The 17,266-nt window shown below is 42.4% G+C and overlaps 1 protein-coding gene across 1 annotated transcript in view; it reads left to right on the top strand.

The window, feature by feature from the left end:
* Positions 1-17,266, top strand: part of BTRC (beta-transducin repeat containing E3 ubiquitin protein ligase) — a 192,258-nt gene that overhangs the window by 739 nt on the left and 174,253 nt on the right. The window lies entirely within an intron of this gene.

Genomic DNA, 17,266 nt, shown 5'->3' with positions numbered 1-17,266 from the left:
TCCTGTTCTATCCGCATCCAGTGACACCAAATATGTTTATTTTTTTAAAGATTTTTATGTTTGTTTTGGGCAAAGTGGAGATGATATGAACATTTACATAATATATATTTTTTTAGTTTTTTTTGTTCTTGAAGATTTGAACCTGTTATCACAGTAGTCTAAATTTATTGTACAAGTGATATCACAGCGTATTGTAAAATCACCTGTCTACTAGGAAGCCTAGTCACGCAGTGTACAAACAAGGCCGACACTGGGGCATTCAGTAAACGTCCATCAGCCCCCACCCTTGGCTGTAATGACCGTATTCTCATCACCCCACTGTCATGTTGTGGGGGACTGAATGACACCTTCCCTTATTTTCTGTCTTTTATATGCTGCTGGCGTGATTGACCATGACATTTAAGAGGTTAATTAAATTGCTGTGAATGCAGTAATTACAGCAGTTGGATTCGTTGCCGGCTGTGTAACAGAGCCATCACATGCGCTGTATGGTGCAGGCTGAGCTCCGCACATGCATTGTACACATTTTCCATCCCTATATGGGGGATGTTGCAACTTAAAACATGGCGGTGTGTGTTTGTGTGTGTACGTGCTCTGCCATTGCAGGATTACTACCATTCATTAATGCACCCAGAGAAGCTCTCATTCACCCGACAGAGCGTCCGATGGGACCGTCTACGCTGCTCTTTTCCATACCGAGACATCTAGTATAACTTACCATGCAGTATATGGACGCTGCTGTATTCCTCCGCAGTGCCAGCTGTTGGCTATATACTGGAAGAAGTCGGCGAACAAAGCGAAACACTGTGGCTCCGATTCATCATTTTGTGATTGATCAGTCACTTTTTCTTTCTAGATTACTGATATGTTGCAACTCAATTTAATATAAGTCGTGTCCCCATGAGGCACAGATAATATAGAAACAACCAAAAAGAAAAAACTTTGTGCTGGAGACGCAAATCATAGGCTTAATTTAAACTATTGATTAAAACCGTATAGACAAATAGGCTAAAAAGTTGGTGGGTGAGCTATAGTGGGAAAAACCCCTGAATCTTAGTTTAAAGATGTACTGGTGCATATTTGCAATTTATACACTATATTGACATGTCTTAATGCGTGCATATTCTAATGAATGTGTAGAGAAAGTGCATTAATGCATAACTCAAAGCATGTATAGGGAAGGTCATAGATCTGTATGTGTAACTGTTTACTTATAGATGGTTACATATAGGGAAGTACGATCAATGTGAATACATGTAGGTTCTCCCAATATAAATTTGTAAACCTAAATAATCATAAACTCATAAATATGCCAGTGTAAGTTTGTAAAGGCTCATCAAGTAGGCAGTTATAGATACAAGAGTGCCATGACACCATAAAGGTAGGCAATGCCCACAAAACAATTCAGATATAAAGAATTGTAAATATCACAGGTTGTTGGTACAAAAATTTATATGGCAAGCCCACCTGACGCGCGTTTCAATTCTTCATCATTTTGTAAAAAAAAAAAAAAAAAAAGTCCTAAATCCTTTAAAAACTCCTCGGGGCAGGGACTGGAATGAGATGCACCAAAAAAAGTGACATTTGGTAAAAGTCACATTTCATGAGTCTAAAACATCTGGATAAGCAAAGTTGTCAAGAGAAAAAATAAGACTCCAAAAAATCCCCTCTTAAAGTAGCATAAAATGTATAGAGAGCAAGGTACATACTAAAGCTAGTAAAAAAAAAAAAAAAAAAATAAATAGGAAATTAGTACAGAAGAAATGACAATGGTAAATTGGGGTCTGTAGTTAAAGAGCCCAAGTGATACAGCATGAGAATTACACGTAGTGCACACTTATTACAATCCACATGTGTGACATATTTCTCCGGTGACATTTTATTGTCTGTGCCCCTGACACTTCCGACTAAATATCTCCGATATATTATAATGGGATGCATGTGACTCCTCTAAGTGGATGGGGAAGAACGTGCAGTACCATTAATGGCCATTACACAATGTCTGAAGCTGTGCCACGTCTGTGCTGTGGCCACTTCAATCAGCCGATCAGTGGCGGTGCCGGGAGCCAGACCGCAATCTGATAAGGTTAAGTCGTCCGTATTAAAGACACTATCCATGAAATTATTGATTACTGTGGCCCTTAGTGCTCACCAGAATAAAGACCCCCAGCCTCCTTACCCCTATACACACAAGACTAATGTTGACTGAACCCATTGATATTGATGGGTCCGGCCAATGGTCTGTGTGCGGACGGTGTCGGCTGACTGATGGTTGGGAGAGATGGTGACATGTCTGATTTCAGACTGCCGATCACATTGATCTCCCGGAGAGGAGCAGATGTGTCCATCAGTTGCTTTCTCACAGAGAAACAGGAGCTCTCGGCCGAACTAGCGCTCCTGTGTATGGGGGTCTCTGCTGAGATGGCTGTCTGCTGAACTATTATTCGGCCGACAGACCTCTAATGTGTATGTTCGGCCTAGGGGTCCTAGGCCGTACAGACGGACAACTGACTAATGCTAGGGGCGGATTCCTGCCCTATAACCTGACGAGGGTGGTGCCCTGTACCCGCCTGACCACCTACCCTATGTGTTCTGATACAAATCTAATGGAGAAGGTAAAACATTGCAAACGTTTCCCAATTTCATTAACTTTTTAATGTTGTAAAGTCTGCGCTGCGGTAATCACTTCTCAGACGCCGTTTTTACTGTCTTTGGTTATTATCCTTTTTAACTATCAGTATTTTTCCTTCCACAATTGTCTTCTGAGCCGCGATAACGTTTAATTAAGAAACATTGTAAAGTGTAAGCTGCACGGGGCAGACGGGGAATCTCCACAGTTATTCACACTTCTAAAGACATTGGGGGTGGGATAAGGCCATGGTCACATCTGGCTACAGATTGCCGCATGTGTAAAGACCCTTTACGCCGGCCGACAGGAGCATAAAAGATGCGATGAGCCAACGACCATAGCCTCATCGCTGCTGTGTATTACAGCTTTGAAGGGTTCCTGTGGCGCCTTTTATTCTGCATGAGGAGGGAAAAAGAGCGGATGCGTGCGTGGCCGTCTGGTATCTTGCACATGTATTCTGCCTGAGACCTGGCAGGTACCGACTGTCACCAGCATCGCTGATTGCGCTGTGTGACTGCAGTGGAGGTTCCGTGGTCACGCTTTGCCTCTTCTGCTTTGTACTTAGTTTGGCAGCTTTACTGCGCGCTTCACAATCTCCTAACCCTCACCTAGCAGATAGGATCTACAGAATATACCATAACTATGTTATAGATGTTTAAAGAGAACCTGTCTCCTTTAAAAATGTTGTCAAATCTACAGGTATAATGTTACAGGAACAAACAGAATTTATGTGAAAAGGGATACGTTACTTGACTGACATCACTGTTTATGGGGTTCGTCTGGGCTTAATTAAGTCCTTCCCCTATTGTTTGCATCATTTATGTAAAGAGAGAAGACAATCGCTGTCACACAGTGCCTTGGGACTGTGGGTTCTAACCATTTCCTAGAACTAGGGGCGCACTAGTCTATCCCTGTACCCCGGATTACTTCTGAAGGTGGAGACGCCGGGGTCACGTGCCTTGCTATGCTCCTATAACATCCCTTATCTGTTCCTTACCACACCCGGGAAGATGGAAAGCCAAAATGTATAGGATTACTCTAACCAGACAAACAAGGGAAAACTGACAGGGATAAATTAAATTAGCAATCATACAAAATAAGTTCACCAAACAGAGTGGAACACAGGGGAGTTAAAGGTAGGAGAGGATGGGGATGTGCCCACAGACTACTCCAAACGCCACTCAAACCACGAACTACACCTCCAACTCCAAACCAGGCAGTAAGAACTAATACTGGCAATTCCTAAGTGCCAGAGGCGAGCATATATAACAGAGGGGAATGACCAGCTCTGAACAGCTGAGACAATCTAAGTTGGAAAGCTCCAGGAGCTTCAACTGAACAGATTAACCCTTGCACTGCTTTCAAGGAAAAAACCTGCAATGTTTCGTAAGGTGAAGTACTTCTAACCAGTGCAGGAATTCGTGAAACCAGACAACGCGTCTTCTGGCCCCTGTGTCACAATATCCAAGTGACAATCGCATTGTGATTGATTCCTATGGGTAATGTTGGGCAAGTGTGTGACTTGTTTGTGTATTGGACCCTCCTACTGCATTGCTGTAAATTCCCATTTGCAATTATGTAAGATTGTGTCTGTGTGTGATCCTCTGACCACGGACGCATACTCCACCATATACCCACTTGTCCATAATGCAGAGTCTCAGAGGACATAAGATGCTGCTTCTAATGTGGGAAGTGCTAGTCCAGATGATTGCAGTATTAATTGATGTGCTAACCACAGGGGATGGTGTGTGAGCCGGGCTCGGGACTGACTAAAGTTATGTGGTTAATGCTGCCAAGTCTGAGTTATTAATTGTTAATTAGCAGAGTCTGGATTAAAGTTATATTCTTACACGCAATCTCATCGCTGCTGACCTAAATTTATAGTGCATTTTCTTAACAGGCAAGTTCATTCAAACTACAGGGCGTTTTATAGCGTTTTTTGAGAGACCAAATGCAATGCTACCTTCTGTTCCCATCCTACCAATCCTTGGCTGAAGGTCCGGCCGCCGTTTGTAGAGGACAATTTCCTTTAATAAGCCAATTATAGAGTCTCCAAAATCTCGCGATACATGACCCCATTTATCCTCCCTTAAATATGTTGCAGTCATCCTTTCCCCTTTGCAGAAAAGCACCCCCAAAGTATGATGTTTCCTCCACCATGCTTCACAGTTGGGACGATGTTCTTGGGGTTGTAACTCATCCTTCTTCTTCCTCCAAACACTGCAAGTGGCATTAATGCCAAAAAGTTCTATTTTTTTTTTTTCTCATCTGACCACATCACCTTTTCCCATGCCTCCTCGGGATCATCCAGATGGTCATTGGCGAACTTCAAACGGGCCTGGACATGTGAGCAGGGTGACTGTGCATGTCCTGCAGGATTTTAATCAATAACGACCTAGTCTGTTACTAACTGTAATGTTTGAGACACTGGTTCTAGCTCTCTTCAGGTCATTGACCCGGTCCTCCCCTATAGTTCTGGGCTGATTACTGACCTTTCTCAGTCGTCCTTAGCCCACGAGGCGATATCTTGCATGGAACCCTAGATCAGGGAAGATTGACAGTCATCTTGTGCTTCTTCCATTTAATAATAATTGTGCCAACAGTTGTTGCCTTCTCACCAAGCTGCTTGCCTATTGTTCTGTAGCCCATCAAAGCCTTATGCAGGTCTACTATTTTGTCCCTGGTGTCCTTAGACAGCTCTTTGGTCTTGGCCATGGTGAAGAGGTTGGAGTGTGAGTGATTGAGTGTGTGGACAGGTGTCTTTTATACAGGTAACGAGATCAAACAGGTCCAGTTAATATAGGTAATGAGTGCAGGGCTTTTTTAAAGAAAAACTAATAGGTCTGTGAGAGCCAGAATTCTTTCTAGTTGGTAGGTGATCAAATACTTATTTCATGCAATAAAATTCAATTTAATTATGTAAAAATCTGTGTGATTTTTTCTTGTTTTTATTTTCATATTTTGTCCCTCACAAGTAAAGTGTACCTACTATACAAACAATGGAGAGGTCTATAATTTTTAGGTGGGAAAAGTTGCAAAATCAGCAGTGTATCAAATATTTATTTTTTCACACGGAGGTTGCCATGTATACATTTATATAGCAGACACTGATGCTGCTGTATATAAATCACATAGGAGACATATACTGTCTCCTATGTGATGTATGTGCACAGCAGTCTGAGACTGCAGAATCGGAGGCAGGAGTGCAATGCACGCCCAGAGAGAATATCCTGGCACGGGCCAGCAGACCCCAGTGTTGGATGCCACGTGTGTGCGCTCATCAGTATAAATAAAGGTTCGGCGGCCCACCAGGTCATGCCTGAGGGCAGCATCGGAGGTTCTCCACCCCTACTTTTAAAGTGTAGTAATTTCAAAATACTTCTGGCTTTTGGCAAGTTCTAGAGACATTTCAGAAGTTTTGATCAATGGAGGTCTAGGTACAGAGTCCACCAGCAATCCCGAAGATAAAAGCGCGGCCAAGAACTGCATATTTCCAACACTAAAGACCTACTCCACAGACTCTGTGAGTTCTCCATTCTGGCTCAAATAAAGGGGCTCTGTTATAGGGCATAAGCAACCACTTTCAACTTTTTGCACAAATTCATCCTGGCCGTAAACCAAAATCGGTTGGTATTTTACACTTCCAGAGTCCAGCACTCTATCTTCTGCTGCTCTGGTTATTGTGTACATGCTGCAGGAGTGACGTCACATATGCAGCGCTGCAGCCAATCACTGAGCTCAGCTGTAGATTTTTACAATACTGGCTGCTTCATTGCTAACCTGCATCCTGCTGAAGGATTTGAGTTTTTTCTGAAAATGGTATTACTTTGTGGGACCTCCAGATGTTAGAAGAACATTCAGTCTTCTTAGATATTTCTGTGTTAAGCTTTGTGTTACGGTTGCTTTCACTCCTTTTACACCACTTCAAGACAGATCATTTTTTTTTTGTTTAGTAAATAAAAAGCATCTATTAGAAGACTTTTTACCTTTTAGATATAAGGTTAGTCCGTAGGTAAAGCACGGTGACTGTAATCCCTCCATGCACCGCCCCATGACTGAAAACCGGTGGCTCCCGGGAGAAAATCAGTTCATTTTCTCCCAGTAGCTGCATTTTCAGCAAGTCGGCCAAGCAGCTATTGCAACTCTAGTTACCTGCAGATTAACCCAATATTTGAAGCAAAATGGCTTTTTTTTTTTTTTCAAAATATCCAATTCTCTTTAATACTTACAAGAAAACTTAGGCATAACACATGGAGAACAGCGCCGTGCCGGCGTTACTATTTCACGGGCGCAGCTCCTCTTTAATAACAATAACAGGCAAGTGTAATTTTTTTTATTACAAGTGGTAAAACAACTGTTGCCATACCATGAATGGTGGAACGCAAAGTGCACGCGGTATTGTATAATCCATTCCTCATTGGAATTTGATTTTGGGGAAGACAGCTGGCCCCTATTTCCCTTAACCAGGGCATTAGATTACAGCCTTTTTCAGAATGGAGCACGTTCTCACCAGACGACTTTGTGACCACATTTATGTTTGTTTCAAGATTTTAAAGTAGAAAAAATATAATAATTTTTCGTTAATATCTGCTGCCTGGAGCTATAGACATTTACTGACTTCAATAATGAGGCAGAAATCACATGGTCACGTTAATACTTATCAGAGAAAAAGCGCTGAACCCGACCAAGCAGTGATTAAACGAGAAAAAAAATAGCTCATTATTAATACAGTTTGCTAGGTAGTAGTGATATTTGCTTATAAAGATTTTACTTTTTGGAGACTTTTTAGTGTCTAGTGAACTTTTCAGATCTCAGAGATAGCAAGACTAAGGATATGTGCACACGTTCAGTATTTGCAGCAGACTTTTCTGCTGCAAATACTGATATGTTGGCAGGAAAATGCAGCATAAAATACATGCGTGTTTGCGTTTTAGTATGGGTGAAATCTACAGCAAAAACTCTGAAATAATTGACTTTCTGCAAGGAAAAAATAAGCAACGTGTGCACGAGACTATAGGAATATCACTTTGCTCATACAAGGAAAGCCTTCAGGTTTTTTGATCTGCTCAGAAAAAAAATGTGACCAAACTGCAATGTGTGCACAGACCTTTACATTGCTTTTAAAGGCTCTTATTCGCGTCTGTACTACAGCTCCCTGCAGCCTCTAATTTGTATGGCGCCATGATGCGGCACTTTAGAAAAGCAGGAGGTAAAGTCCTGGATGGAAGGTATGTGACACTGAGGTGACTGGCCACTGTAATGTAGGTCCCAGAGAGTGCTTCGGTAACCAGTTATGAACTGAGAGAAGTGGATGTAAAACTGCGCTGTCAGAGGTCCAAAGTACGATGAGAGACAGAAATGGTGTAGATGCGTTTTTTATTTGTCAACACATTTCGAGGTGTTCATAACTCTGCAAGACAAACCACAATGGTCTCCTCCAGGGCTGTGGAGTCGGTAAGCCAAACCTCTGATTCCGACTCCTCAATTTCCACGACACCAACTCCGACTCCAAGACTCCGACTCCCTCATACACGGCTCATGTTTAAGTGATAAATTTACTGTAGCACACATTTTTCTCAGCTAAAAGTCTAGACCCTTAGATCAGGAATAGGACAGACATTTATAGGACATTTCATAACTTTCCCAAATTCTTATAAAAAAATATTTCCCACCAACTGCATTTAACGACTGTACCCAATTTATTATACTGTATATTTTAGGAGTCTGAGTTCGTCCATTTTATACCGACTCCACCAAAATGGGCTCTGACTCGGACTCCACAGCCCTGATATCCTCTAAGCTACTACATGGGTTGCGACTGACACAACCCCATCAGGTGATCAATTCCCTGTTTTGCTTGTATACCAGATAAGACACCATTGCGCTTTCTTTCATTCAAGTTTTTACTTCACTCTGTTACCAGTTGCTAAGAGGAATTTTAGTGGACTGGATTTTGGGTCTGGGATTTAGGAGTGACCAAAAGAGCTTGGGTGGGAAAGGCCGCTCCCGTACATTCTAGTTTGGGGCTTGCAAGTCCTATATAAGGCAGCTGGGCTGGGTCAGGTCAGTTTGTAGTATTGGAGAGGAAGAGATCCTTAATGGTGGACAGACTATGGCTGAGGATTAGTGCTGCCTGTAATGCTCTGTGGGTGAGACTGTGCTACATTATTGTGCCTACCCTGGGAAAGGACTGTTTTTATTATTGAACGGAAAAGATGTTTTAATTTTGTTGAAAGTTCATGCCATAAAAGAAACTTTATCCTGATTGACAAGGTAACTTGTGCCTGTGTGGATCACAGAGTGTGAACCTACGGGCACCAATAGAGCTGTTTGGCCCGTAATGCCTCTTCTAGTTTAATAAAGAAGTGTCCTATGCCCAATACCATGTTAAACCTCATCCAAACGTCCATGTTGCACATGTATTATCCATTTCTTTTTTTATGGATTGAAAACGTACCCATTATAATATGTAGTGCTATACACATGTCTGTGTGTATTTTCACAGACTGTGTGTCCGTGCAAAACTCACGGAGACGTCCATTTATTTATTTTTTTTTCTGGTATCACGGTTCGAAAGTACAAATACGAGTCTATGGAAAACCACGGATGTGATCCGTGTGCTGTCATTATTTATTACTGCAAAGTATAGGAGAAGTTTTGTAATGGATTTACCTATCCATGAAAAACACTGATGTCAAACGGCTGACCCACACTGGACCAAATGGCTGACGCCGGCACCAATTTTCACGTTTTGCGTTTAAATGATGACGTATGTATCAGGGCTGTGGAGTCTGTCCATTTTGGTGGAATCGGACTCTGTATAAAATGAACCGACTCCTCAAATATATAATAAATTGGGTACAGTAGTTCAATGCAGTTTGTGGGGAATATTTTTTTCATAAGAATTTGGGAAAGTTATGAAATGTCCTATAAGGCTATGTGCCCACGTTGCGGAAATGAAGCAGAAAATTTCTGCTTCATTTCCGCATGTCCTCTCCCGGAAAAACGCATGCGGAATTCCGCGCGCGTTTATCGCGCGTTTTCCACATGCGGAATTGCCTTGCGTTTTTTAATGCATTGCACAAGGCAATTCCGCTTGCGGAAACGCAAAATTAATGGACGTGCTGCGGATTTTTGAGCGCAGCATAAACGCTGCGGAAAAATCCGCAGCATGTGCATAGAACTTGCGGAATCCCCTTGGGGACCATGGGGAGCGGATTACCTAGCGTTTCACAAGCGTTTACGCTGCGGAAATTCCGCAGCATATACGCTTGAAAAACGCTACGTGGGCACACAGCCTAAATGTCTGTCCTATTCCTGATCTAAGGGTCTAGACTTTTAGCAGAGATGAATCTGTGCTGCTGTTTATGTAGAGAAGTAGTGAAGCTCCTCCTCTACAGATAAGGGGGAAAAAAAACACAGGGAAGGAATGCCTGCACTCATCTCAGAACTGCTGGAGTGAAAAGGAAAGCAGGATTAAGGTAAGTACTTCTTAAAGCATATCTAAACTTTCAATAAACTAGGCATAAATCAATAGTCCAGTATATGTTGTCTCTGTATGCTTGATGTTTTAGTTTGTTTTTCCTCTTGGCACATAGAACATAGATATATCTAAATGGCTTGATTATTGTATCATAATAATTATTAAAAGCCTGATGTTACTATTTTACTACAGTAAATTTATCACTTAAACATGAGCCATGTATGAGAGAGTTGTGGAGTCTGAGTCATGGAAATTGAGGAGTCGGAGGTTTGGCTTACCGACTCCACAGCCCTGGTGTGAATGAGGCCTTAAGGCTATGTGCCCACGGTGCAGAAATGCTCTGGATTTTTCCTGAGCTTTTCTGCATCCCCCTGGCAGAAAAAACCCATGCAGATTTTTTTAGTCTCCTCTTCTCCAGACCCGGGTACCATCTGCACATTGAATTGCAGGATATCTGCATGTGCAAGTCAATGGCGGCGAAAACGCCTTGATTACGCAAAATAATTGGTAGTGCTGCTGATTTTTCCGCAATGATAATCCGCAGCGGAAATTTCCGCAGCATGTGCAGAGCACATGCGGATTATCATTGGGGAACATGGCAGACCTTCTACCAAGCGTTTTTTAAGCGTTTCTGCAGCGGAATTGCTTAAACGCATCGTGGCCACACAGCCTAAGTGGTTGTTCTCTAGAAGCTTTGTGCCTACAGGGAGTGACACTATAATTTGGTGCCATATAGGGGGACGGTGAGAGCCTGCAGCTCTTCTGTATCTGCAGATTACTAGGGCTGTATAGATGTGCACTGTAAGGCTGCCCCACAAATAGTATATGTTCCTCCGAGCTGTTTCATGATGTATAATTATCTGGTTGTAGTTGTTTGAGATCAATGAGTGTATATATAACGAACAGAAGAGGCTGTAACCTTATATCCTCGAAGTCTCGCACATTGCTGAGCTTTTTTAGTTATTTTGCTTGTCCCCATTTGCGGCCCTCTCCTAGCGGCAGGGAATTCGATATCGCGCCTTTTATCTTCCACTTCCTTCATCTTTGTCGCTTTGTGTAATTAAAGGAGGTTCCAAAAATTGCTTTGTTCCGGTCGCTACCTAAAGCTTTCATAAAAAAAGCATAGAGTGCTGCTTTGCTAACCCTTCACTTACATCGGACCCTCCGAGTGGACCCGTGTGGGTGATCTGGCAATGATTTTGGTATTCAGTGGTCGCGCCTTTAATACCCTTTCCTGTTCACTGGCTGCTGAGCTTCATATATCAGCGAATCGCCCAAAATGTGATTTTTAAAATTCACTTAGGACACATTCTCCCTCCACTTAGCATATGGAAAGCTCCCAGCATATAATGTACGAAAAATATATCGCTAGGTGTCTGTTCAGACAACAGGTCACAAGTGTCCTTTTGGCCTCCAAATGTCAGTTTATTTTTTATTTAATTTTGTTGCTGCATAGAATAGGATAGTTGATGACACTTTTCTGTACAGAGGCATCCAATAAAAAAAATTACCATAGTTAACGTATATTACCTTACACCTGTCTATCAGCTAAAATCCTCCTGACCTATATGTCCAATATTCACTGGAAGTGCAGTGTGAACAAACCCTAAAGCCTCATTCATATGTCTGTGACTTATGGTCCGAGTATGACCTCTATACACGGAGCGGCCGCTGGTCACCTGACCAGAAGTTGACAGCCTCGTGGGCATAAATGAGGCTGAAAAATTCGAGTCAGAAGAATGCCAGCCAGTCGGTGTATAGAGGTCGTACCCGGACCATGTTTCACAGCCGTCTGAGGCTTTAGGTCATACATGTTAAACTTTGGCCCATGTGCCAAATCTGGCCCGCAGGCTAGTTTTATTTGGCCTGTGACACCAGAACCACCACCCCCTTGTGGGGCCCATTATTCTCTATAGAGGGCTGTGTGGGGCCCATTATTCTCTATAGAGGGCTGTGTGGGGCCCATTATTCTCTATAGAGGGCTGTGTGGGGCCCATTATTATTCTGTGTGGCGGGCTGTGTGGGGCCCATTATTATTCTGTGTGGGGCCCATTATTATTCTGTGTGGCGGGCTGTGTGGGGCCCATTATTATTCTGTGTGGCAGGCTGTGTGGGGCCCATTATTATTCTGTGTGGCGGGCTGTGTGGGGCCCATTATTATTCTGTGTGGCGGGCTGTGTGGGGCCCATTATTATTCTGTGTGGGGCCCATTATTATTCTGTGTGGCGGGCCCATTATTATTCTGTGTGGCGGGCTGTGTGGGGCCCATTATTATGCTGTGTGGCGGGCCCATTATTATGCTGTGTGGCGGGCCCATTATTATGCTGTGTGTGGGGCCCATTATTATGCTGTGTGGCGGGCTGTGTGGGGCCCATTATTATTCTGTGTGGCGGGCTGTGTGGGGCCCATTATTATTCTGTGTGGGGCCCATTATTATTCTGTGTGTGGGGCCCATTATTATTCTGTGTGTGGGGCCCATTATTATTCTGTGTGTGGGGCCCATTATTATTCTGTGTGTGGGGCCCATTATTATTCTGTGTGTGGGGCCCATTATTATTCTGTGTGTGGGGCCCATTATTATTCTGTGTGTGGGGCCCATTATTATTCTGTGTGTGGGGCCCATTATTATTCTGTGTGGCGGGCCCATTATTATTCTGTTTGGTTCCGTGATTTTGGCCCTCGGTGTTTGTTTGACATCCCTGCTTTAGGTGGACGCTGCATTTGCTTTTATGGGGCAATTGTTGCTGCCTTTTTAATGGGCACTGAAAATGTTGGAACTCTCTAACTACTGCTTGTTAGACATAATCTTGGGCACAGTGGGGCAACTGGCAGTGATTTATGGATACACTGTGGCTACCTGTTATAATGGGCATTCGTGGTACTATTATAGTGCACTAGCTCACACAAGGGCCACCTTGCCTTGCACCGTAGGTGTATTGATTGCCACCACTGGCATTGTGACTGACAAAATTGTATGGAACTTGTGTATTTGTTCCAATTTTCTATTTTGTTGGGGTCTTGTAGGATAGATCATTTAAGATTCAGTCAAATTTGTTGGGGTCCCACTCCTTGGAGCCACAGCGAAAAGTGGAAGGGGCAACAATTATTGTTGGACCTGTCAAGTCATGAAGGCACTTATGTGAGACTCCCCTAATTTATCATATTGAATTATTGCCCAGGTGTTATTTTTTTCTTTTATTTTAGGTGTTTCATTTGGGGAAAAATGGCAGAGCCCTGGTAAAAAAATGCAACTTTTACAATTTACTTATTAAAAATCCTCTCTGAAAGGAGGAATTTTTAGTTTTTATAGATTTTTCTTATTGCCATCATTACCGGCCACCTCTGCAGTTTGTCTCCTCGGCAAGGTGTGCTGTGCTTTCAAGCTCTTTCCAATACAAAATTGTAGCTGCCTCTGCTTGCAACATGGAAGAGCGCACAGTTAGGACTCCGCCGTGCAACTGGTCTGTACTGTCAATCAACAGGAACAAAGTCAGAAGAAGAGAATAACCCTTTAAGCCCAAGTTAATATAGATTGCATATATATCTATTCCTGACACACGGTGAGATGTACAGTATGACGTGAGCGGTCTCCTGAATAGGAGCTGTTCTGCAGTACTCAGCAGTGGCCGCAACACATTTATTGGAACTGCACGTGTTTACTTCCAGCTGGAATTATCACCAGTCGGGGTGTCTGATGTCAGACCCCCACCAATCTAATATTGATGACCTGTCCAAAGCATAGCTCCTCAATATCTTGTGATGGGACAATCTCTTCTAAAACAAGCATAGAAAAAATGTCTGACAGATGCCTTGTTGAATTCAATATCAAATCAAGGTATACTATTTAACTGCACCGCGATGATGGATGCCTCCAATGCCAAACGTCACCATAGGAAAAGGGGGAGATGCCAAGTGCAATAGGGTCTTATCTGGAGGAGAAATTTGGTCTAGGTGAGAGATATAGGGATATAGGAATTTCTCACATTTTGGGGTTTATTTATCCTCAGGTCGGGAGATCCCGCCATGTAGAGCAATTGGTGGAGGATAGGTGTAGTAGTCTGCACTGCTGTGCTAGAATCAAGAAATCCAGAAGACATGATGAGGGGTTAGATCATGCACTGTATTCTCAATGCGTTTCAAAGTTGAACCAACTTCATCAGGAGAAACCACAATTTTCTCCCATACGCTCCATTGTTAAACATCCCAAAAATAAAGTGTAGTAAGTGTAGGGTGGTCAGTTTGTGCACTGTGTAAATAGGTTCTTTTTCCACGTCCTGCTCGTTCCTGGGCTCCTGTGTCAAGGCGAGGGTTATTTTCCCCTCTGGATGCCATGTATGATGTAATAATAGACACAAGAAATAGCCCCGAGGTTACGTGACGACACGCGGCTTATGTGGTGTCTGTAATGTTAATCACACAGCGGGCAGCGGCCTCCTCTCCTATCACTGATGACAGTTGTGGCCTCGGCGGTGGCATTCATTCAGCTTGTCAGGTCTGCTCTGCCAGGAACTTTTGAGCTTTCACTTCTCGCTTTGTGCGGGCAAAAGGGTTATGGCAGAAGGGCGTTTCAGGTCTGTCTTGCTGGCCGGGCAGGGACCCCGGATTTGCAGGCTGGTTACTTGTGCAGATAGCAAAAGACAGATGTTCTGCAGCCATAGTATAGTGCTCTGTAAGAAAATGTATGCTCACAGTGCAAACCGTTAACAAAAAAATTCCAAAATGATATTTACGTGTCCAGGGATACCAACAGAGGTTACCAACTAGAAGCACAGAGGCCCGGTGGATCTTCAGCGAAAATAGGTATTCAGCCATGTTCACATACAGTGCAACCTAGGCTATGTTCACACATCTTGTGTTTTTTTTCCAGCATTTTTTTAAGCTTTTTTTTGTACACATTTTCAGCTGCATTTTGCAGTACCCGCAAAGTCTGAGATTCCAGAAATCTCATGCACACATCTTGTTTTTTGTGCTTTGCATGTTTTTTTGCAAAATAGAGCATGTCACTTCTTTCAGCGCTTTTTCACCCATTGGCAGTAATGGGTGATGAAAAAAGCGCTGAAAAAGCGCACCAAAAATGCAGGTGTCAGGTTTTTCAGGGTTTTTTCTGCGTTTTTTGTGCCAAAACCAGAATGAGATTTTTTTTTTCCTTTATTATGTACATGCATAAAAGAGACAAGACAGTGAAAAAAAGGTCAAAAAATGCACCAAAAAAATAAGCAAAAAAGCAAGAAAAATCCTGGACAACCTCATGGCAAGAGATCAGGTTTTGCTGCAGAAAAAAAAACGCTGAAAAAAACAAAATGTGTGAACATAGCGTAACCGTACAAGCAAAAGCTACACGTGATCAGGAATCTCATGCATGCTTTTTTTGTTTCTTCACTGAATTTTTGAACTACAGCAGTTATTTATTTTTATTTTTTTCACTCCTAAAAAGCAATGATAAAAGTCCAAAAATATAGCCAAACAGGTTTTACTGCATTTTTGGTGAATAAAACTAATTATATTAAAAGTCTGCTGTTGATCAATCACTATTGTAATCCGCACTAAAAAAGTTTTGAGAGCAGGTTCTGTCAGGAAAAAAAACTGCTGCAGAAATGCTGCGTGTGAACATACCCCTTCTTCTTAACTGAAGTTTCCTGTGTCGGCACGTCATCACAGCTAGGTTTATTTCAGCGACATGGTCGGCCCTCTGCATCTGTGATTATCGAAGGTTTTGGCAAAGCTATTGAAATGAGCCGGTCAGCCAGCCCCCTTCACACATAGTACTAGTCACATAAGTAAACTCTCTGTCTAATAAGATAAGTAAACTCTCTCCTTTTGTTGAATTTTTAAAGGGGTTGTCCTATAAAATAACAAATTTGGATACTAAGCACCCAGACCGGGACCAGTGCTGGCTCTCTGCTGCTGCTCCAATTTTAGTGTTTTGTTTGCAGAGCTGACTTCACGTCAACAGTTTACATCACCGCTGCAGCCAATCACGGAACCCCTTTTAAAGGCTATGTACTATTTCACACGGAATTTGTATTGTTGGTTGGCTTACATCATTAATAATATTATTATTCCTAAGCTTTCTAAATAATCTGCAGCAAAATGATTTTTTTTTTTTTTAATGTAGTGTCTTCAAAAATGTCGGAGCTGCTGCTCAGCACTGAATGCTCTCACTGATCTCCCTCTTCCTTCAGAAGAGAGCTGTGCATAGATCTCCACAGCATGGACAGGGAAGAAAGCATCTCTGGCAAGGCAGAGAAAACAGGCTGTAGAAGAGGAGGAAAGTACATGAAGAGGAAATATTTGCAGAATAGCTAATGAAGGCACCAACACCCTGATGCACACAAACCTCACATCCAGCCTGTATCACAGGTAGAGACACTCCTAAGAGAAAAAATCTGAAACTTTGATCAGGCTGTAAACTGAATATAAGGGGGTGTAAAATGAATGAAGGAATGATGATTGCAGCCTAAAGAGAACCTTTCACAAAATTTTCCCTGTTGAGCTGGACACACGATGTAACAGTGGCTGCAGAGAGGAATAAAACATCTGCTGCTTATTTTATTTTGCCTCTTCGTTGCGGAGATATTAACAAAGTAGATATTAACAAAGTATTGGTACATAATGAGTTAAAGGGGTATTCCCATCTCCAAGATCTTCTCCCAATATATAGTAGATGTAGTAATAATAATATTCGCAAATACCTCCTATTAGAAATGTAGTATAGTTCTTCTGATTTTCTGTGTCACTTATCCCATGTGCAGGGCATTGCATTAGTGTAGGAATCCTTGGTTATGACTGCTAACAAATTAACTGTCACTATGAGTGTTCGTAACCATGGACACCTAAGCTACTGCAATGCCCTGCACATGGGGTAAGCGGCATAGTGAATAAGAAAAACAATATCGGCAAATGATGTAAAATTTCCATTCCGAGCCTTTTTTTTTTCCCCTTATGCTAGTTAAGCAGCTTCCACAGTCATATGGTGACAGATTTTACTTCTTTATAACACCTCTTTAGTAAACTTTTTATTGTAATGCATTTTAGTAATTTACAGCTTGATGATAACTGTATTGAAGTGATATTTTGTTAGATTAACATAGTGACTTGCAGGGCTGTAGAGTGGGTAAGCCAAACCACCGACTCCGACTCCTCAATTTCCCTGA

The sequence above is a fragment of the Phyllobates terribilis genome, unplaced genomic scaffold (assembly GCF_046119375.1).
Source record: "Phyllobates terribilis strain yellow unplaced genomic scaffold, ASM4611937v1 Scaffold_5__5_contigs__length_657084704, whole genome shotgun sequence".
In the NCBI taxonomy this organism is placed as follows: Eukaryota; Metazoa; Chordata; class Amphibia; order Anura; family Dendrobatidae; genus Phyllobates; species Phyllobates terribilis.
Note: the sequence above shows the minus strand (reverse complement) of the source record. Positions and strands in the feature narration are given on the sequence as shown.